We start from the raw sequence: 24227 nt of genomic DNA on the forward strand, positions 1-24227 counted from the left end.
AATTACTATTCGATCCATAAACTTATCTTTTATGCATTATTTTAAATTACAAAAACTTGAATTTAAACAATTGATTAATGACATGATTATTATTTTTTGATCACCTTGAAATTTTGCAAACATGGAGAATATATGAAGACAATGTAACCTAACAGTGAATTTGTCAAAATTCGCATCCAATAAAAAAAAATTGAGTGGTATAATATTACTTAAAATTACACCAAGTGTAATTCTATAACATTGAATGATATATATGTCTTTATTCAACTTGAATGGGAAGATCACTTTGGGAGTAGTCTCAGAGTATATGAAAAGAAACATCCATTTCCTGGTCTCCTTATTGATTTTGATGATGGTTCATATTTCACTGATGAAGATTCAGACGATGGGAAGAGAGGGAAGCACAGTAATGTTGTAAAGAAAAGGAAGCACAGTAATATTATAAAGAAAATAATGTACGTAACTTGAAAGTAAATAACTTGAAAGTAAGAACAATAAATAGTTTGAAAGTAAGAACAATTATAAGGCGGTAGAACCAGCCAAGTATATATGAAAATAACTCAAAGTAAATGAGAACAATAGTTCAAAGTAAATGAAAGCAATTTAGAACCGTCTGGTATGGCAGTAATCCGTCTAAGGTGGCGGTAGCAACAAGTAAAGTAATGAGCATAAAACTAAAAATACTTGTTATTGAAAGTAGGATAAACACTTACAGTAGTAGTAGTGAATACAAGATCTCAACAGTACAAGTTAACAGTTACAAAGCTTGAACTAGTCCTAGTTACAAAGTTTGTAGGATTACAAAGTTTTTAGTGAACAAGGATGAACAAGGTAGTAGTAGAAATAGGGTGAGTTCTCTCTCTAAGAAGGCTAGTTCTAAGGGAAGAGAAATCAGAACTAAAACTTGACTTAAAAAACTCCTTAAACATAAGGGACAACCCCCCTTAAATAGGCAAAATTCGGAGTGAACAGTATCATGAACAGTAACAGATGAATAGTGACAGTGAATAGTGACAGGTGAATAGTGACTGAATAGTAAAATAGAATTTTTCTTCTCTTTTTGACCTAAGATTGTGGGGAATCTTCAAGATTGTATGAATCCTCCGTAGAGATCAGCAATAGGATTATAAGTTTAGGGACAAGTTCTCATTATTGGTGTCCTTTAGTGACAAAAGAAACCAATAAGAAAGAAACCAATAAAAGGAACTAATAAGCATGCTCTTCCATTGTCTTCACATGAACACTAGTCTTTGGGAACCTTTGAAAGCATCCTATTGGTGGGAAACAAGCTTCCAACAGTAGTAAATATTGAAGCATTGGCCATTGTGCAGGCCAGACAAATACAAGAATCAAAATCCTCTGCAAAATCCGAAGTATCATGAAACAGTTCCAGATTTTCAGCAACATATCCGTCAAGGACAATGAAATATTTTGGCTTTTGTGCAAGCCAAACAAATAAAGTAGTATCAGTCTTGTAACAGTAATGACTTCATCAATCAGTAGAGGGAGCATTAGATGGATAACCATCAAAAGGATCAAAAGGGCCTTGTGGAGAATCACATTCATGCTCATGGTAAATAGCATATTTATTACAGAATCTGCAATATAAAATTGGCTCAAACTTTGGAGTTTTCCCTGGAATGAGAAGACTTTTTAGATTAGGATGATCTTCTGTTTATAGGTGAATAAGGGCATCAGCATAGGGTTTGGGACCAAAAACAGCAATTCTATCTGTGCTTCCTATGAAATGATAGTTTTTCCATAGATTTTGAGCAACTTCACGAATTTGATTATTAAAATAATTTCTCTAGCAATTTGCAAGATCAAAAGGATCTTTAAAGGATAATTGAGAATTTCCCTCAAACCATGGCCCTTGGTGAGTGTAACCATTAATGAGAATGAGATGCTTTGAGGGTTTAACATTCATCTAGTTATTTCTTTCCCATTTTGGCAGAGTGCTCCAGCATCTAATAGTAACAAAAGATCTAGTGGAAGAGCTTTCAAACCCTTTAATAGCATTCTGAATGATCTGTGGAAGTTGACTGGCCTGTTTATGGCTTGTTAACTTTACGAACCTAATAAAGCCATATTCGAACATTTGGGAAAACCAGCTAGAATTAGGATCTTCATCTTCACCATCATCTGAATCTTCATCAATGAAATATGAACCATCATCAAAATCAATAAGGAGACTAGGAAATGGATGTTTCTTTTCATATACTCTGAGACTACTCCCAAAGTGATCTTCCCATTCAAGCTGAATAAAGATATTATCACCTTCGTCTAATTCATTAGGGTTAGGAATAGTGGCAGTAACAAGTTTCCTGAAATACTTGGACCATAGGTCAAAAGACCTAAACATAGCCTTGCTATCCAGAATTCGAGATTGTAAATCTGAAGGCAAGTTGGCAACAACACTTCTTAACATGGATTGGGTCTTAAGACTCAATCTAGCATAATCAGTGCCCATTATAGTCTCTTTATCCATCGAATGGATTTCCTCTTTGCCAAAGAGTTGACTAGTGTAGGCTTTAAGACGGCTCACAAGAGCCTCATTTTTTGTAACAAGGTTATTTTCTGGAACAAAGTCAATATTTGAAGTAAGGTCTTTTTCTGGAATAAGGTTACCATAATGGCTCATATAAACCTCATTTTGAGTAGCAAGGTTAACAAGGTGGATTTCAAGGGCTCTAAGGGTTTTTTGGAAAACATTAAGGTGGTTTTTGGTAAAAGCAAACTGAAGGTTATCAAGAATGAATTTAATAGAATCTGGTAATTCTGAATAGGTTCCATTGTGGAATTGTAAATTTTGTGACAAAACTTCCTGTAAAGCTATTAGTATTTCACCATTAGAGTATGTCACCTCTGTCGGGACATCTCCTTGAAGGGATGTTGATCCACTGGGTTTTACCCCAGAAGATGCGCCTTCATGCCTTTTAAAAGGTTGTCCCGCTGGGAACCCTTTGTTTTGAGAATAGTCCTGTGCAGGAGCTTTTCCCTTGTGTTTCTTTTTCATAATAATCCACTTACTAATGGTATAAATATGAATACTATCCCACTTATTAGTGGTATTTATCCACGCATTATTGTCCGATTCCTGCAAAAAATCATTGATAATGTTAGGATAATGGATAGTATTTAACATTTTGGTACTATGAAAATTACCTTTAAAATCATCAGTGAAATATTGGTAAGAATTCATCACTAGTTCTTGAATAAGTTCATTCATGGGAGAATTTTTCTTATAAGATAGATTATCAATATCAATTTCAAACTTTGAAGCAAATTTGAATTTTACTTTCTGTCCAAATGGATCAGTAGTAATTCCATCATGTTCAACAAGAAAGGGATACAAAGCATTAATAAATGGCAGACCAAGAATCACTTTATCAATCATATTTTTGACAAGAACAAAAGGAATCTTGAAACAAACATTATCATGGTACACATGAGTATTATTCAATTCATACTTAATTTTCATTTGAGAACCATTAGCAGAAACCAATCTTTCAGTAGATTTCTCGAAATATTTTGAAGGAATTAATCCTTCTTGGATACAGTTCATATCTGCACCAGAATCAATCATAACAATAACAGTGAAATGATAATCAGGAGAAACAGCAATTTTAACTTTTGTAAACCATTTTGGAGGAAGTAATTTATTAACAAAAGCAAGTTGAGGATTAGTGAAAGTATCAAGAGTACCTTTATCAGAAAGAAGAGCTTGTTGACTGGATTCATCTCTATCATTGTGCTCATTTTGTTTATTTTGTTCATTACCGGATTTATTAAGATCTTTATCAATTTTTAACATTATCAATTCTTGTTTAAGATTGTTGTTTTCACTTTTCATGCTTTTAAATTCATGTTTTAATTCATTTATCTCTTGTTTAACAATATGAATTTCATGTTGAAGATCATTAACAGTTAGTTCTTTAGATTTCTTTTTATTAAATCTTTCCAAAGTTTCTTCAAAGCTTATAGTAGATTTTGGTTTTTTACCAGTTTCATCTCTTATCAAATTTTTCTTAAACCTATCCAAATATTCTTTCTGGAGTTCAGGGTTTTGAATTTGATTTATTAGTTGAATTATTAATTTTTCATCTTCTTCACTCTTGGTGAGAGCATTAATAGTTTTTATAATATTGCAACAAGAATCTCTACAACCAATTTTAATATTAGGAGAATCAGAAGAATCATCAGCAGATTGATAGCAGGAATCAGATGAAGAAGAAAAATCATCTTCCAAAGAATCAGACAAGTTGTTTGATTCAAGAATTCTAAATAATTCTTCTTGCTCTTTATCATCAATATTTAGCATGTTAAATTTTTTTTTTTAACTTACTAGGTTTTTCCTTACAATCTTTGCTGAAGTGTCCAAGTTTACCACAGTTAAAACATTTACCTTTACTTGATCTCTGTTTAACCTGTTTTTTAGAAACATTTTCTTCTTAGCATAGAAATCATTAGGTTTAACAAGGTTATTTCTGTATTTTTTTTTATATTTTTTATGGCTTTTATCATGTTTTTTACTTTTTTGCCTAGAAGGAGCAATAGGAGGCAAACCATATTGTTCACAGAAATTTCCCATTTCATATTTAGCTTTTCTTTTATTTTTTAATTGGTGTTTTAGCAATTTGTCATCATTACACTTATTAATACCAAGTTTTTTAATAGTACTGAAAATATCACCATAGGTTAAATTATCATAATCAACAGAATCATTTTTACCCATTAATTCTTGTTTTACCTTATGAGCAAAGATAGGAGGCAGACTGTCAATAAACTTTTCTTTCCAATAAGGCTTATGACAATCTTTCCGGAGCATCACTCTGGAAGTAAAAACATCTTGATACCATCTGTAATCAGACATAGTTGGACAACCCAAATTATTTAAATAATCATGAGATGAAATATTGGATGGAGTACCAACAAAGTGTTTGAGAATAGTATAGATCAAGGTATTGACACCATCAAGAATACCACGACCAATACTTTCGTCAAAAATAGGCAAACCTTCATCATTCTTTTTAAGAACATGTTTAATAGACTCTCTAGATTCTTCAGTGATGTATGAATCCCACCATCCACGAAGAGTATCAGAAAAACTAGTAACAAGCAAGTTAACAATTTCAGGTTGATCAAGATTATGATTATTTTGATAAGCAATTCCAACCATAGACATGTGACTCATTTTATTAATGATTTCCTGTTCAAACAAACCATCAATATTCCATTCATAAAGCTTATCAGCAGAAACAGAAAACTGTGTTTGAAAAGATCTCTCTTCAAACTGCATATCAGGAGGAGTAGGTTTTGAATACCAGTTTTTTGTAAAAGACATGGGTTTGGAATTTCCAACAAATCTTTTAATTTCTGGGAAATCATCATCAAAGATTCTTTTTGCAGGAACAGAAGAAACAGTATCAGAATCTGTATTTTCTTCAAAAACAATTTCTTTTTTGGAAATAGTTCGAGCAGTTGGAGTACTTATAGAAGTACCCTCAGTTTTAACTTTTAAATCAGAAAGCATTTTTTCAACAATTTCAAGAGACTTGGACTGAGAGGTTTTAAACATAACTTTTTCTCTTTGACTGGGTAAATCAATCAAAGGTTTCTCAGTTTTAACAGGAACAGAAACAGATTTTTCATAAACAGGTTTTTCAACAATTTTTTTCTTCAATACGGTCAAGCTGTTGACCAATAATATGCAAAGATTGATTAGTAAAATTGTTTTGTTCAATAAGACTAACAATATGAGTTTGATCATCAGCAATTTTGAAAGGAGAGGCCTTCACTTCTTCTTTTGTCACTTCATCTTTCTTAGTAGTTATTAAAATTGAGTCAAGAGGAGGATGACTAGACCTAATAATGGTTTTATCAGTTTTAACAAAATTTGATTTCTTTATCACATTTAAATGTTGTTTTGAAATCTCATCTTCTAAAACATAATGGTTTTAAAGAAAATCAAAAAACAAAATATGTTTTTTCAATTGATTCATCTTTTCCAACCATTTTCTTTTAACACGGTCTTTTTCAGACTAAGCAAAATTATTTTGGAAATATTTTCTTTTGGTTCTGTTTGTTGCAAGCATAAACTCATTGTACAGAGAATCCCAATCAATTTCAAAATCATCATTTAAAACAGTCAAAACTCTTAATTGATTTTGGTAAACAGGAGGATTTTCAATAGGGGGAGAATCAAAGTCAGATGGAGTAACAGAAACAGAGTCTTCCTCATCTTCATTAGCAGTTCTACTGAATGAAATTTCAGGTTTAGTAGAATAGTAAACAGAGCTAACTTGAGACTTATCACTTGAAATACCTTTTAGCTTTAAATCAGAGGATGTTTCCAAATTCTTTTTCAAAAAATCATTGATCTCTCGATCTCTTTTTGAAATGCTTTCAGATCCAGCAAAGGAATGTCTTTCTTCATTGATCCTCAAAGGTGGATTGTTTTGAAAACTTATTTTAACAGTACCATCAAGATATTGTTGAATATGGGTGAGATCAAGTTCATCAAAAATGGGTTTAGCAGGAGGAATTTCTTGTTCTAACAACCAATCATTAGGGAGTTTAACATCTTGCCATTGAATCATTTTTGGAACTTGAATTTTAGCATTAGGAGTTGAACATTGAATTAACACGGTTTTACCCAAAGGTTCTCTAGGAATCATAGCACAAGGATTCATTTGAGTACCCATTAGTTTATAATAAATGCGATAGATCAAAGCAAAAGGCTTACTACCTTCTTCCATGTGATAACCAAATGAAGCAATATTCAATGTCAATGCTTTAACAATATTAGGATCATCCAAAGCAAGAGTAAGATCAGAATAACAGTTAAAATAAACAGGACCATCATACATAGAAGCAGTAATCATACCAAGAATGCTATCTTTGAAAATCTTAAATCTAGCATCTCTTAAACACATGAGAACAGAAGCATTAATACCCTTTCGGGTAAGTGGTTTAATAGCAACTTGAACCATACCAATATGCAAATAATTGAATTTTTAAGCAGCAAGGAAGTCATTAATATTCTTTTTAGTGAACAAACAACACTTTTCATGAACTCTCGAAATAGAGAAAATTTGTTCAATAGTTCTAGCTTTGTAAGCAGAATGAAAAGTGCTTTCAACAAAACTAGTTTTATAAATAGTTTTAGTATCAACTTTAGGAATAGTCCAATTACGAAAATCAGGGATCAACTCATTATCATCAATAGTGTGATCTTCTTCATTTACAATATCAGGAGGACAACTAGTCCTGGAGCTGATAGAGGAGTTGGATCTCCACAACCTATCCATACTATCCTAGGTTCAACACTCAGTTATCATGTTTTTCTCACAACCGTTGCATTTCGTAACACATACCCTAACCAACCTTATATATATATATTTTAATCTAGCCATATATATATTTTAATCTGGCAAAGAGGCTAGTACTTCAGACAAGGAATTATAGAATTACCAAAGTCAAAAGAACAAAGACCATTAGAGCATCCGCACTGGGCATGCTAAATGGCATATGTAGGAGTTTTTTACCATTTTCACACAAAAACCAAGCTCCATCCGAACTTCTAAAAATCAACTATTGCAATTTTTTTTGCAATAATGCTACAGTGCAATTCTACCTTTAGAATTGCACTGTAGCACATTTCTAAAACAAAAACTAATATTTTATTGTGTCAATTCCTCTCTCTATCTCACATCTCTCTCTTCGTCTCTCAATCTTTGATTCTCTCTCTCCTTTAAGTCCTCACTCACTCCCTCTCTTCAGACTCAAAACTCCATAGCCACCACACCATGGCCTGACCCACTGTCACCGGCCATGGCAAACCACCACCCACTCATTATTTCTCTTTTCTCTCTCATTGTAGATCAATGTGGTGGCGTGGAGATCGGCGTTTGGCGCAGAGATCGGTGTTTAGGTGTGGTGTGGAGATCGGCATTGGGCTGTGGGTTTGCCATGGGTTTTGTTTGGGTTTGCCATGGGTTCGGATTAGCGTGGGTGATCGGTGTTTGGGTGTGGTGCGGAGATCAGCGTTGGGCTGTGGGTTTGCCGTGGGTTTTGTTTGGGTTTGTCGTGTTTGGATTTCTGTAGGTGGTTTTTGGACGGTGATTTCTGCTGAGTTTGGTTTCAGTGGAAGAGAGGTAAAAATTGGAGAGAAGAGAGAGATGGGAGAGAATAGATATAGTTTTGGAATATATTATTTTAATGAGTAGAATAGGAAAATAAAAGTTGGGATATTGGAAGTGTTGAAAAATGATATAGTATAAATGATAAAATGAGTTTTGAGATGATAAAATAGAATTTTTTGTAAATACCAAATGCGAACGATCTTAAACAAGGAATTAAAGAATTATCGTTGAGTGAAACATCTATCTTCAAGTCCATGGACATTGTCCTTACTATTTCTTTGGGAATTGTGAATTGTGACTAATTTACTCTTCCCAAATGAACCAAGACAAGAATTTGGAGCTAAACTAAACTATCAAAAGCCAAGCCAAGGTACAAATGAACCTAGGCCTATGTTGTTACTTGTTACTCCACCTCCACTAGATACTTCATCCCAAGAAGGGAAAGAAAAATAAAGTTTTGAAGGAAATATTTAATGAAGGATTTTGACAGCTTAGAAAGATTATGTCTTGTTTGGTACAGCTCCATAACCAATATAGATCTGAAGAGAAGAAAAAAAAAAATGTCCACACAAAAAAGAGGAATATTAATTTTTGAGTACTTCTGGTGACTCATACATTATGTGTTAGATAATGACCATTTGCTTGTCGCTTTTACATAGATTTGTTATTTTTTCTTCACCACTTACAGTCTGTCACGTGAATAATTGCTGTACAAGTTATGTCATTTTACATAGTTTAGAATTTTTCATAATATACCTTTCAATACTCAGAAATTTGTAATTAAAAAAGAAAAGAAAGTAGAAAGTATCAATAGAGAGACAAAGAGATCATGTACAGGTTACTCAAGAGTCAAGAGTGGGTTGCACTAATGATTGATGATATAAATCTGATGGTTTGATGGGCATTATTTTTGATAGGGGACAGGTCAATTTGCTTAAGCGATTGGCACACAGATCTCCAATTTTTTAATTAAGCTTTTCTAACAGAATTCAAGTATCTGATTGATCTTTCTCTATACACCTTTCATTATAAAATTGCTTCTAAAGATTTGGTTCAATGTACAAGATGATTTCATGCTCCTTTGACTGTAAATATTGAACCCACACGCTTATACACACACATAGAGGGAGAAAGATTCCTTGCTAAAGAATTAGGTACTTTCCAATTGTTTTATCATAATCTTCACTCATATATTATAAACTAACAAGTTGTATTAAAAAAACTAACAAGCTGTAATGTATAATACCAACACAAAGTAGATCTTATCCTTATTGAACCAAAGTTAAACTTTAACGCCAACTTTTTTTACCCATTATAGAAAAGCAATAGTTAAATATAATTTTCCAATTACTTTAAGGCCTAATAAGGTTGTCCCTAGGATTAAACTATTCTTTCTATACTCTCATGGCCTTAAATGAAAGCTATCCAAAAACAACCATTCTTATCGCTACCATCATCTCCAAGAAGAAATGTGTGTATACCAACTATACCCGCCTACCAAAGTTGAAAATCCCAACCGAAATTTATTGTAGAAAAAAGTGTAGAAAAATGAAAAACCATTTTGGCATTTATGGATTCCTTCAAAATTCACAATGCTTTGGTCTTTGTTTTAAAAAAAATAATAGTACTATATTGCTACATTATCAATCTTCTATCATTACTTTCTTATATTATCCTTTTTTTTTAATAGATTAAACTTTTATTATAAGAGGATTAGATTGTTTAAGAGTTCTTAGAAAACTCCATGCACTACAGTTTTTTTAATCGTAACGGCACTAATAGAATGCATGACTTAGATGCTTCCACGTCACTCACATTTAAAAAGTAATATTGAAGAAGTGGTAACCAAAAATCATCTTATTTTCTTCTAAAAAAAAAAAAAAAAAACCCTCTTATTTTGACTATATTTAGAGAAATGATTTTGTACACCTATGTTACACCATCTTTCATATAAATGTGATTTTTTATGTAGACTGTAGTAAAAGAGTATTGATTCTATTGAATAATAATAATTTTTAAAAATTTTTTTAGAAAGAGGATAGAATGGGGATAGAATTTTGTTAGTCAAATTTTGTCTTACCTTGTCGCTGAGTGTGTATGGATATATTTATTTAATTTATATAATCTTCTTAATTTTTTTTTTGGATAAGATAATCTTCTTAATTTATACATATTCTATTATCATCAATAAATCTCTCTCTCTTCTTAATTTAGTGCTAATATCACATTCTTAGGGAAGACAATATGCCTCCATCACAATCGTCCCTATTCCTGCCTTGCACTGGTTCTTGTGCCGTCTTAATAAGGTAAGGATAGGGCATTCATGGTTCGCCCCACCCTGTGATGTTGAAATTCTTAACTATGTTTATTATTTATTGAGGCTATCTACAAAATTCTATCATTGTTGAAATTCTCTCCTAATTTTTCTTAATTTCCAAGTCCATACTCAAATTACAAAATCTTTAATTTGCAAGCAACATGGTAATCAAGATTAATTTGCAATGTCCATCCTATCATTCAAAATTAGTTTTAAATTCAACAAATTAGTGGGAACATTAATATGTCAAAATTAATTGATTACTTCTCATTATATGCAAATCAACCCACTAATTTGTTAATTTTAATATTGATTTTAGATCATGGGGTTCGCACTGCAAATTAATTTGAAACAGAAGGCTGAACACAATTTTATTTTATTTATTTATTTATTTTTTTTTTAAGTTAGGGTGAACATTAGTACATTATCACTAATGATCCCATAATTCCATATAAAAGCTATAATTAATTCAACACATCAAATTTTCTCAAAAAAAAAAAAAAAATCAACACTTCAACATCATTGCACACCATTGATATGATGATCACTCCATAAGTATAAGTACTTGTGGGGTGTGGTGGGGGACAAGAGTTGGAGTTCAAATCTCTAAGAGGGAGTTTTCACATACATATATACTTAGATTAAGTTAAAATAGAATTTCTATCTTGTATATATAAAAAATAATAATAATAATAAATCTTCAACTCTCTAACATTTAAACTAAAAATGGGAAATGAGAAAGATGTAAAGTGTCACTATAAGTTCCTTTAATAATGAGGATTCCATAGACAAGGACGATGGCAAGGAGAATTTTTTTTTTTTTTTTTTTTTTTTTTTTTTTTCATTTAACAATTACAACAAGAAGGGTGGGGAATCAAATCCTAATTCTCCTCGTGAATAATAGCAAGTAATGCTACTGATCGAGAGCTACAGAACACTTGACTTCAATTACAGTTTGATCTCATTAAAAAATTTTACTAGAAATTTGGGATTATAATGTATAACACAAGTTATAAGAGTTTGATTCTCATAATAATTTCTTGCTAATGTAAAGATGATTAGAAGAAACAACAAACATCAAAACATACAATAGGAGATATTAATGAAACTAGAGGGGAAAATCATGCAAGTCTAAGGAGGTGGGGTTGGCAGTTTTAGAATGTTTGTAACACATTATTATGCATTAAGCACGTGCGATCCATCCATTTCACACTCACCCTTTGGAATAAGGGAGCTTTATGTCTTAGAGTTTCTCAAGAAATCCAAAAGATCTAACTAGAATATTTTTTTTATATAATTTTATATACATATTTCCAACTACAAGCTTGCCATGGCCAGCACATTATAATCTTCATTCATTCTTTCATTTTATTTATTTTTTCAGTTGATTTGATTATAGTTTAAGAAATGAATTTGGGACTTTTACATACCTAACATTTGGATTTGGTAATGATTGTCAACCAAACTGAATTTTTTTTTATAAGCATGCATGTTACCCGTGTGTGCTTGCAATATTTTGCTTTGTCACATAAATATTTATTGCAATCTTCTTAAGGACTACTTGAACCTTTAATATACAATACACTCAGTGGAGATAGGGCAAGAATCCTACAATTGGGAGGTCATATTAGAAAGGAATAAGTTGTATATGACTCAGGATTTGAAGGCTACATCTTATACTTTAATACATAAATATTTGGAGACTCGTTAATTTGTATATATATATATATATATATATATTTTTTTTTTTTTTTTAAAGAATAAGCTTTGAATGTAAGGCCTATTTTTAAAAGCATTTCACCAAAGTAGCTCCGTGACTCCGTCCATGCAAACCCACCTACTACATCTACATGTTCACAAAATATTAGCGAAAAGTACATGATGATACATTGATAATTAAGATTTTTCCCTACTCAACAATTTATTATAATTCCCTTTTTTTTTTTTTGGTTTTGTTTTGTTTTATTTTTTTTTATTTATTTATTTACAGCAGTGTATGTTGACTCTCCAATTAAAAGGGTTTCGCAAAATTTTTCATAGCATGGTGAGTCTAGATAAATACCAATAAACTTATCAAATCAGCTTTTGTAAAAAAATGTTGTAAAAATTATTGGGTATGCAATATTACTCTTTTAACTCCCTAGACCTTAAGGTTTGAAACTCGGATGCCATGTACTCCCTGGAATAAATCCATGTAATACAAATTTACTAATACCTCACAATCTCTTCTTGCTTGTGCTGGTACTTTGGTCCAAAAGCTAATAAAAGTTATTTATGGGATCATTTAATTGCATGTTGGAGGAGGACCCTCGGTATTAAATGAAATTTAAGTCTGTATCTTTTTTCTTTTTGACAATTTTTCTCAACCTTTTTAGGTGAAGGAGATATTTTGATGCATTCTAAATGTTAACTGCTAGACAGAGACATTTATAAATAAGTAAATAAAAATCTTGGCCAAAACCAAACGTCAAGAGTCACTTAGGACTTAGGGTTTCATTGATCCATTTGTCTCTCTTCATGTTTCATACCAACCTTTGTTGTTGTTGTTTTTTTCAACGAAAATAGGAATAGCTAGAAAATAAGAAATAGGCTTCAACATAAAGAGAGGAAATTTAACACCTATAGTGAATATAGTAATTTTGAAAGAGAGAATAAAATAATTTTATAGTTTTAATTAATCGCAAGTTGTAATCATCTAAACTCTAGAACAATTATTGAACTAGAGAATTATGGATACTTATTTTTTCCATCTTAATTTCACTATGATTTAGACATTCAACTACCTTTGTAAACATGAAGACTGAAGGAAAAAATTGGCTTTTGCCCATTTCAAAAAAACAATCCATCATTTTGCCCTCTTTCTCAAATTAATTAGAGAAATGCCCCTCTTTTGAAACTCGATTTTCTCAAAATTGAGTTAAGCCCTATAGTGACGTTTTTAAGGATCCTATAGTGACGTTTTAAGGACCTATAGTGGCGTTTTGTAATCCGATTTTCATGAAGTCAAGTTATAGGAAAAAAAAAAAATTGCATATAACTCGACTTCATGGAGATTGGATTACAAAACGTCACTATAGGTCCTTAAAACGTCATTATAGACTCCTTAAAATGTCACTATAGGACTCCAGAAATTTTTTTTTTTTTATAACTCGATTTTGAGAAAATCGAATTTCAAAATAGGGGCATTTCCCTAATTAGTTTGGGAAATAGGACAAAATGCTAGATTTTTTTTTTTGAAAGAGGCATTTGCCCATTTTCTCCGAAGACTGAACATACGTAAAGTATTGTAATGTTATTCACCGAAAAAAGAATCGTGAAATGTTTTTAACTTAATTTTGTGTTTGTTTAAGTTTTAAAAAGGGTTTCTATAATTCTATTCTCTTCTTTTTCACCCATTTTTCTGATGACTAATTGTTAGTGCACATTTCTTGTTACACACAAATAATGAAATATACATAAGTTTGTTTTTCAAGTCACATTTTCAGTTTTAAAAAAAACTTGTATGTACTTTGTGTGTAATAACTAGAGCAGTGTGTAATAAACATTGTCTTTCTCTGATATAGGGAGCCAACAATCTTGCCATATGTGAACACTTTGTCTCTATACTTACGAGATTGGATCCGTTTTCTAAGATCCACATTGCTCCACCTATACTCCAAATGTGTGAATATGATGTCCCAGTCTTACACTAGCATTTAGGAATGTGTCACTGGGGGAAGTACTTTGCCTTCAAAATTTTATACTCAAAAGTGATTTTGTTCATTAATTTGGAGTAGCCACCAAACCTGTTTAGCTGGTTATATTTTATACTCAAAAGTGATTTTGTTCATTAATTTGGAGTAGCCACCAAACCTGTTTAGCTGGTAATATTTGGTACTCAAAAGTGACTTTGTTCATTTTGGAGTAGCCACCAAACTTGTAGTTTAGCTAGTAATATTTGGTCAAAAGTCTCAGAATCTTTGAACCCTAAGCCACTCCATTCTTTCTTTCAACATAATCTTTCCCAGCTCACCCAATGGATTCCTCGATCTCCAGCATTCCCCACCAAAATCTACCTATCATATATGGCATTAGTCTCCTTGATTGCATATTGACACCAATAGTGATTTTCAAAAAAAGACACCAATAGTTTGAATACACTTTTGACATATGTGGAGATGGTTTGGACCACTCCTTTTACAAAAATTTCTCTCCCTGCTTTACTCAATAATTTTCTCTATTTCCATTGCTTTTATAGCTGGTCACTGCTATTAACATCTTTTTCTTTTTTCTTTTTTTTTTCTTTTTTTTATATTTTGCTTATGCAATTTGCTCTTTATAAATCATAAAAATTCTTTCTTATAAAACGATTTAAATTTTTTTTTTTTTTGTGAGTATAAAGGAGTTAATAGCAGTGATAAATATGATATCACTGCCATTAATTAACTCCTTTTTTAAACCCTTTTTTTTTTTTTTTTTTGAGTTTTAAAACAAATTCTTTCTTAAACTTTAACAAATGTAATACAATATCATATTCTTTACACTTTGGGTTTGGTCAATGAGTGTCAAAGTGTATTGGACATTGGTTAATTTTGAGCTTTATTGCAATCGAACTTTTTTTTCTAGGGAGTCGCACAACTTTTAGTTAAATAATTATTTGTTTTTTAGATTTTGGATTTTTTTTTTTGGCTACTTTCCAATACAACATAACCCAGTCAATAATTTATATCCTTAATGATTGCAGTTGAGCACCTTATACCATTTTCCTAATACCTTTTTTTGTTTTTTGGGTAGAAACATTTTCCTAATAATTTATATATGGTGTCTGTTGACTTTACCTTTGTATGACATGTACAACTTGTAACCTTTGTGTTGCCTTGTTATTAGACTGTGATATGCTAAAATAGACAGTTATAATTAATACTCCAGTCTTTCTATCTGAAATCATTAAATTGTTTTTTTCCCAGCGTATAACAAATGAGGACGTAGGAATTGAATCCAGATTCTTCCTATTAAAAAATTATGAAATTGTCTTTACACGTTGAGATGTATTAATAAAGGGATTTTGTTAGAACACATTAACTAACCATTTTTTAAAAAAAATTTCTCGAGAATTAAAAAAGTATTGATAGTTTTTTTAATTTTCGAGAAAATATTTTCAAAAATAAATAGCTTAATATGTGCCTTTAGCCAGACCCTTAATAAAGATATTAAATTCTTTAAAGACTTGGTTTAATAAAGACTTATTTTAAACCAAAAGTTATAAGGACTTAGTTTACACCCTCCAATAAGGACATATCACATCATCATATTACTAAAATATAAATACATCTAACCAGACAAGATAATACACCATATTTTAGATTTTAACTTTTAAGTAAAAAATTTATATGATGTTATTAGATGCGGTAGAATGCATTAAGTTTTAAGTAAAAAATTGATATAACAATATCTTATTGGATGGTGTAAAACCAATATTTTACTAAATTTTGGTAAGCCACGTATTTGATTTCACCCCGCATGATGAATTAAAATCGGTTTACTAAATTTTGGTATGTGACAATATCTTATTGGATGGTGTAAAATATTAGTTTTACACCCCATCTTTACCAAATTCGGACTCATTAATAAATGGTGGTTATTTATTAATAAATTCATAATGAATTCAAATCGTCTATACCATTTTTTTTTTTTAATATTTTCCTTTATACTCCACTAATTTTGGTATGTTACGTATTTGATTTTTTTTTATTAATTTGATAGTTATAACGGAAATGGGAAATTTGAACTCAAGATGTATCTATTGTAAACATACAAAAGTACCAACTAATTGAATTACAGCTTTAATCATTTTATAAGGAAAATAAAAGCAACACATGAGAATACATTGGGTTGTGAACACCTGTTAATATAGTCCCGTCATAATGTTTGTAATGTCATCTCTTTTGTTTTATTCTTCTTCTATCACTTTGACGGGTCTTTTATTACAATCACGTACAAATTAAGTTGGCACTAATTGCACAAAGCTTGATAAATTTGGAGCAGACAAGCTTACATTAATGAAAGATGAGTCATCCTTTTGTCACTTGGCACACGGATAAGGTTACATACTTAAGATGGGAGAGATGGTCCAATCCTTGAATTGCTTAATGTGGATTGAAATATCATTATCCAAGAAAGATGAGTCAAATCCTTGAATTGCTTAATGTGGATTGAAATAACATAATCCAATCAAATGTGTCTCAATACAGAGTTAATTATTAAACATGTTTGGTCTGGAATGCCCCAGACTCAGTTATCGGAGAAATGATACATGTTGATTGCAATTTGCTATCACTATCTTAATTACTTACACGTCGTTTTTATGTTGCTTGCTGCCGACACTGTGATCATATCACTATCAAGCGAGAAGTGAGTATCACCTAACTACGACATCTCCCATTGAAGAGCATGTCATACAAGCTCCTCACTCCTATCATATCGATCGTCTTAATGATCTTTCTTGAACTAGCAAAATCGTTTCTTTGTAGACTGAATGAGAATTGAATTCTTTGTTACAAACCGCTTCCATCGTACTAGCATTAATAATGTTTACTAGTATGTAATTTTATGCATATATACAAATATAATTAAAAATATTTGTAATTAATACACACATGTATATATAATATATATGTTTCTATCAAATTAGTAGCAGATGGTACATATTCATAGTATTACATAAAAGACTTATCAATCTAAGTTATTTTAGTTAAATGGCTCATAAAAGTAAAATGATTTAAATTCTCCATTCTTTTAATTATATATATAGAGTTAGATTTATGATTAGGTTTCTGATAGTTTATTTATATTGAACTTCTCATTTTTTTATACTGAATTAACTCACTTAGTATAAAAATTAAAAAATTTAGATGGGACACACAGCGCAAAATTAGATTCTAATTGAATTTTCTCTTTGTTAAAAAAAAAAAAAAATTTTGCCAAAAAAATTAAATACGGAGGTCCTTAGGCCGCGTGTTTTAAACGCGGCCATAGCCCCAGCCCCAAAAATACGGCTACAGCTCAAAAAAATGCAACCTCAGAACCCTTCTATGGTCTCGCATTTAAAACGTGACTTTAAGTTTTCCTTCAGGCTGCGTTTTTAGAAAACGCAACTTTAGTCTATCTTGGGCCACGTTTTTTATAGCTGCGGCCTAAAAAAACGCGGCCCAAGGCCCCCGCGTTTTTTAGTGTATATAGTCATCGTATTGTGATTGAGGCATAATATTGTACAAAATAAATCTAATAATACAATTTTATTAGAAAAATTGTTACTATAAGTTAATATATTATGATTTATGCACTACACAAATCATAGGAATGATAAATTTATATAAAATAATTATCACACCACTCACATTTATTTTATTTTTACTTGTTAAAACTTATACTAGTTAGAATATTCATATTTTATGAGCTAAAATAGCATTTCAACCCAAATATGTCTAATAAATATAAAAGAAAACCTACATTGGATTATCAATTTGTTGGCCAAAATGATATTTAGCTACTTTGCTTCTCCAAAAATTGGTTACATTGTATCTTAGCCAAACCATTTCTTTCTTTTCCTTTCATTGTACCTGATACTCTCTCTCTCTCTCTCTCTCTCTCTCTCTCTCTCTCTCTCTCTCTCTCTCTCTCTCTCTCTCTCTCTCTCTCTCTCTCAAGATAGAGACACATAGAGAATCATAGCGCATTCAAAGAATTAAAGCTTTGTCACTAGGTTTTTGAGTTGGTATTTCAGTCTACTTGCGAGAGAGGGGTAGATCATATAGATTACAATTTATTACGTGAATGGCGGATTTATATCTATTTGTGTGTTTCTATATATTTATATTTATTGGAATTTGTGTAGTGCATCTTTCATTTTTTATCGCATTTTATAATGATTTGTAATTAAAAAAAAAAAAGTAGGAAATAATATTTGATGAGGTGCAAACTCGTCAGTTACAGTAGGCAGATGGAACTCCCTGTTAGCACTTGGTTCTCTCCAAGAAAGGTGGTCACCGGTGTGGTGCTTGCCACAACGTCTCTGATGCCAAAGTTAGAACAATCAAGCAATTCGCAGAATTAGAAAGTAAGAAGTATATTTTTAGAATCTTAGAATCCGTACCTCTTGCTGCAAATGTGAGAGCTTTATATATGTGAGCCTGACTGCTAGACGTTGGAGTGTAAATGCTCCTATTTCATAACGCCTCTAACCCAATTATGGGGCCTTTATTAGACTCCAACGGTCTGCTCTGCTGGTTTTGTAACTGCCCAGATTACTTGTTGGCACCATTGAATGACTTTCCTTTCCTCGTCGTTGATGGCTTGCTCGTCATCAAGGGGTCACCTCGTCTCTACGTTGACCTCGTCAAGGTAACTTGTTCTCGTCAATCCCATCAATTGCCCCCCAGGTTCTGTGGTCGTCAGTGACATGTCATGAGGGCCACAGAAGGTGAAAAGTTTCTTCCCTTGAGTTGTTTGTGACACTTGGGGTTTTGTTTCGAAATTAATGAGAGATGGCGGCGCGGTATGGAACGTGGCCACGTGGCATATGCTGATTAAGGGTATTAATGGTGTGACCCTTGGGTTTCTCGCTGCTTTTCAGTTTCCTTGGGTTTTTGGGTTTAAAAAACTTTTCTTTTCCTTCACTCTGGTTTTTCTTTCCCTTCCTACTCCGAGCGTTTGTCCCTTTTGTTTCGTTTCTGCCACCATTCCGATCTCATTCCGGTGACTTTGACCTTGCTCCGGCGACAAATTTCTCCGGCCTCAACTCTTCTTCTTTTCAAGGTACGCTATTTCTTCGATTTCTCAGATTATTTTCTTTATGAACTCTTTATAAATTCCTGATTTTTCCTTTGTCTTTTACTTTTGCTGTTTTTGTGTTTGGGCGTTTAGGATTGGGTACCTTTTTCATGGTTAGTTCTTCTGAGGTTTGGGTAGCTTGCCCCTCAGTTTCTTTCTTTTTTGCTCGCTTAGGGGCGGCTTTGGGTGTCTCCAGGGACTTTTTTCCTTTGATTGGAGACTATCTTTTTGAAGGTAGTGGGTTGAGTGTGGTTCTAGGGGAGCTATCTCCAATTTTAGGCCGGTCATTGGCTTGGTTTGAGAGAGAGACGAGGAGAATGTCGGAAGTGAGATCTAGTGAGTTAGACACCGGGTTGTCGTCTAGCGGCGGCCCGATCGAAGGTGATACAGCCGTTTCTACCCCTCGTCAGGTCAGGGCTTTTTATGCTCTCAATGAAGAGTGTGGGCTGGACGCTGATATAGTGGCCAGGTTTAAGGATAGGTTCCAGTTCCCTACACGGGTCCGGGTTCGTCGGCCTGGTCCTGAGGATCGGGCTTGCCATTTCTTCCCAGGTGAAGTGTGCTTCTACGAGGCTGCTTGTACCTCTGGGCTTAGGCTACCCGTCCATCCCTTGGTGATGGAGCTATTGGATTACTTTGGCATTGCCCTCGGGCAGCTCATGCCGAACTCCTGGAAGATAGTCATTAATTGTATGGAGATTTGGCTGGCCGCCAACGAGGATATGATCAAAGTGAGTGAGCTCGTCCATATCTATCATTTGAAAGAATCAAAAGAGTACGGGTATTACGAACTAGTCCCTTGGACGAGGAGGACTAGAATCATTAAGGGTCTAGCCTCGTCATTCAGGTACTGGAAGTCCCGTTTCGTTTTCGTGTCAGGGGATGACTTTGAGACCTCTTCCAGCGAGGCTTGGGGTGATATCCCAAGGTTACTTCGTCGGTGGGGAACCCCAAATTTAGGTGCGTCTATGTTCCTTCTCGTCTGTTTATTTTTAGTCTTGCATGTTTGGTCGTCATTAACCACTTATTCATTTCCTTTTGCAGTTAAAAGGCGTCCGAAGTTGAAGAGCAAATACCAGGAACATCTTCAAAAGGCAATCGAATATTCCAAGTCGATTGAGAGTTGGGACGACCTCCTTGACCCACGGACACTTGCTTTCTACTGCTTGGGCCCGGATCCATCTCCCTACGTTTTGCGCAGCATCAGCATCGAGGAGAAGAAGAGTAAGTGTTTGCTTCGTCCATACCAACCTTTGATCGCGTACTTTTGGATTTCTTAACTCTTTTTTTTTTTTTTTTTTTTTTTTTTTTTTTGTAGAGATGACTACCAAATTCAACAAGGACATGTACGCCAAGATGAGAGCCAAGAAGGACGAACCCTTGGCTAGTATTGGCAAGAAAGTGGTTCGTGTGACGGGGAAGGGTCCTTCCGCCGTTGCTTCCGTGGATGCTACTCCAATCGTCCCGGGGGTAGATGGTGCCCGAGTAGCTTCGCCTGCCACCTCTGTCGAGGAAATCCCTACTCCGTCATCAAAGAGGCCGAGGCTGTCAGCCAAGGACAAAGAGAAGGAGAGAATGGGCTCGTCCATCTTTGATGACGAGGGTGTGGCTGTAGAGCGGGCACATAACATTGTGAAAGCTGAGGACCTTAAGGTCTTTTCTGGGGTACCTGTCAACGTGGTCGCAAGTCAGCACGTCCACAAGATTGTGCAGGTAAGGCTGTTCATACATTTTTCCTTGGTCTCTTCTTCCAAATTTTTTTTTTACTGACGTTCTTATCTTGCTTCGTCAGGTGTTGGGGGAGAGCCTTCATCTGGCTTCTAAGTGTCTTACTCAAGAGGTTAAGGTGGCTTCTTTGACCTCTAGGATGGAGGCTCTGGAGAAGGAGAACTCAACTTTGAAGAAGGACCTTATACAGTCGATGGACGAGTCTGCTACCTTGAAGGAGAAGGTCAAGGCTCTAAATTCTCCTCGATGCTGATGCTGCGCAAAACGTAGGGAGACGGATCCGGGCCCAAGCAGTAGAAAGCAAGTGTCCGTGGGTTAAGGAGGTCGTCCCAACTCTCAATCGACTTGGAATATTCGATTGCCTTTTGAAGACGTTCCTGGTATTTGCTCTTCAACTTGGGACGCCTTTTAACTGCAAAAGGAAATGAATAAGTGGTTAATGACGACCAAACATGCAAGACAAAAAATAAACAGACGAGAAGGAACATAGACGCACCTAAATTTGGGGTTCCCCACCGACGAAGTAACCTTGGGATATCACCCCAAGCCTCGCTGGAAGGGGTCTCAAAGTCATCCCCTGACATGAAAACGAAACGGGACTTCCAGTACCTGAATGACGAGGCTAGACCCTTAATGATTCTAGTCCTCCTCGTCCAAGGGACTAGTTCGTAATACCCGTACTCTTTTGATTCTTTCAAACGATAGATATGGACGAGCTCACTCACTTTGATCATATCCTCGTTGGCGGCCAGCCAAATCTCCATACAATTAATGACTATCCTCCAGGAGTTCGGCATGAGCTGCCCGAGGGCAATGCCAAAGTAATCCAATAGCTCCATCACCAAGGGATGGACGGGTAACCTAAGCCCAGAGGTAAAAGCAGCCTCGTAGAAGCACATTTCACCTAGGAAGAAATGGCAAGCCCGATCCTTAGGACCAGGCCGACGAACCCGGACCCGCGTAGGGAATTGAAACCTATCCTTAAACCTGGCCACTGTATCAGCATCCAGCCCACACTCTTCATTGAGAGCATAAAAAGCCCTGACCTAACGAGGGGTAGAAACGGCTGTATCACCCTCGATCGGGCCGCCGCTAGACGACAACCCGGTGTCTAACTCACTAGATCTCACTTCCGACATTCTCCTCGTCTCTCTCTCAAACCAAGCCAATGACCGGCCTAAAATTGGAGATAGCTCCCCTAGAACCACACTCAACCCACTACCTTCAAAAAGATAGTCCCCAATCAAAGGAAAAAAGTCCCCGGAGACACCCAAAGCCGCCCCTAAGCGAGCAGAAAAGAAAGAAACTGAGGGGCAAGCTACCCAAACCTCAGAAGAACTAACCATGAAAAAGGTACCCAATCCTAAACGCCCAAACACAAAAACAGCAAAAGTAAAAGACAAAGGAAAAATCAGGAATTTATAAAGAGTTCATGAAGAAAATAATCTGAGAAATCGAAGAAATAGCGTACCTTGAAAAGAAGAAGAGTCGAGGCCGGAGAAATTTGTCGCCGGAGCAAGGTCAAAGTCACCGGAATGAGATCGGAATGGTGGCAGAAACGAAACAAAAGGGACAAACGCTCGGAGTAGGAAGGGAAAGAAAAACCAGAGTGAAGGAAAAGAAAAGTTTTTTAAACCCAAAAACCCAAGGAAACTGAAAAGCAGCGGGAAACCCAAGGGTCACACCATTAATACCCTCAATCAGCATATGCCACGTGGCCACGTTCCATACCACGCCGCCATCTCTCATTAATTTCGAAACAAAACCCCAAGCATCACAAACAACTCAAGGGAAGAAACTTTTCACCTTCTGTGGCCCTCATGACATGTCACTGACGACCACAGAACCTGGGGGGCAATTGATGGGATTGATGAGAACAAGTTACCTTGACGAGGTCAACGTAGAGACGAGGTGTTTAAATAGAATAGAGAAATAAATTAATAGTTGGGTTTGTGGATTGATTAGGTTAAAAAAGAAAAAGAAAAAAAAGGAGCAATGCAATAGACTTGTTTTAATAGGTCCATTGCACTGGAGACATTGGACCCAAGCTGTCTCAGCCCAAAAAAAAAAAAAACTACTTAGCACCAAATTTGCCTAAAATGTAGGCAAATATTTCCCACATGGATGTGAACGTTCTTACTTCTTAGAATTATAAACATGATAAGGTTCAAGTGATATCGTGCTAATGCAGTGATAATGATATATATATTTTTGATAAAGATTAATGCTTCTAATTTAAATAGAGAGTGTGTTAATTTTTAGGAAAAAAGTTTCTTTGGTGGTTTTTTTTTTTTTTAATTTTGTTGAATTACAGTTTTAACCCCATTTTTATTTTTTAAGAATAAAGATTATCTAATTAAATTAGGGATACTTTTGACATTTTTTGAAGCTATAACTAACTTTCTAAATTCTCTTAATATATAGAGATTATAGAGATAAAAAGGGACAAAAGAAATAGATAAGTCTATCTCTTCTTCTTCTTCTTTTTTTTCTTTTTTCTTTTTCTCAAAAAAAGTCTTTCTTTTTTAAGGTAGAAACAGAGAAGTCTTGATAAAGAAAAAGTAAAAACATGGGGGTGAGTGGAATATGGGAGAGATAGGAGAGTTAAAGATATGGAATAATAGTAGTTTTTTAATAGTAGAAGTTTTTTATTTTTCAAAATAAAAAAGAGGAGATCTGGAAAAAAAAAGAAAAAAGAAAAAAAAAACCATGAGATTAGAGTAAGGATAAAGGAAAAAAGAAAAGAAAAAAAAGTAAAAACGCGGCGTGAGTGGAATGCGGAAGAGATACGAGAGTTGAGTTTGAAAAACCAAATGTAAAAGTGATTCTATTTATAGGAAATTTGAGATATATTTTTACGAAAATGTCCTATTTAAACCTAACTCATAGACTACAAAATTAAAGACCCCAAACAAGAAACTTTTCAATAATAATATAGATAAATGAAAACAATCTTATCAATTTGCAATATCACCGATTATTAGGTGAGAGTGCACTGACAAAGGATAAAACTGAAAGACAAAAGAGTCAAAAAAATTAACACGGGGAGTTGGAAAAACTGGAGGTTTTTTACGCGGTTGATCATGTCACATACGGGCTAGCCCAGTTCAAGCTTGGGAATTATTGAGCTTCTGCTGTCTCCATAGTAAAGAGTTAGGAGACAGAGTCTGACAATGAGAGAGTGTGTGTGTGTATAATAAACTAATCTGATTATAAACAGTGATACGCAA

Source organism: Quercus lobata, chromosome 2, assembly GCF_001633185.2.
Source record: "Quercus lobata isolate SW786 chromosome 2, ValleyOak3.0 Primary Assembly, whole genome shotgun sequence".
Taxonomy (NCBI): domain Eukaryota; kingdom Viridiplantae; phylum Streptophyta; class Magnoliopsida; order Fagales; family Fagaceae; genus Quercus; species Quercus lobata.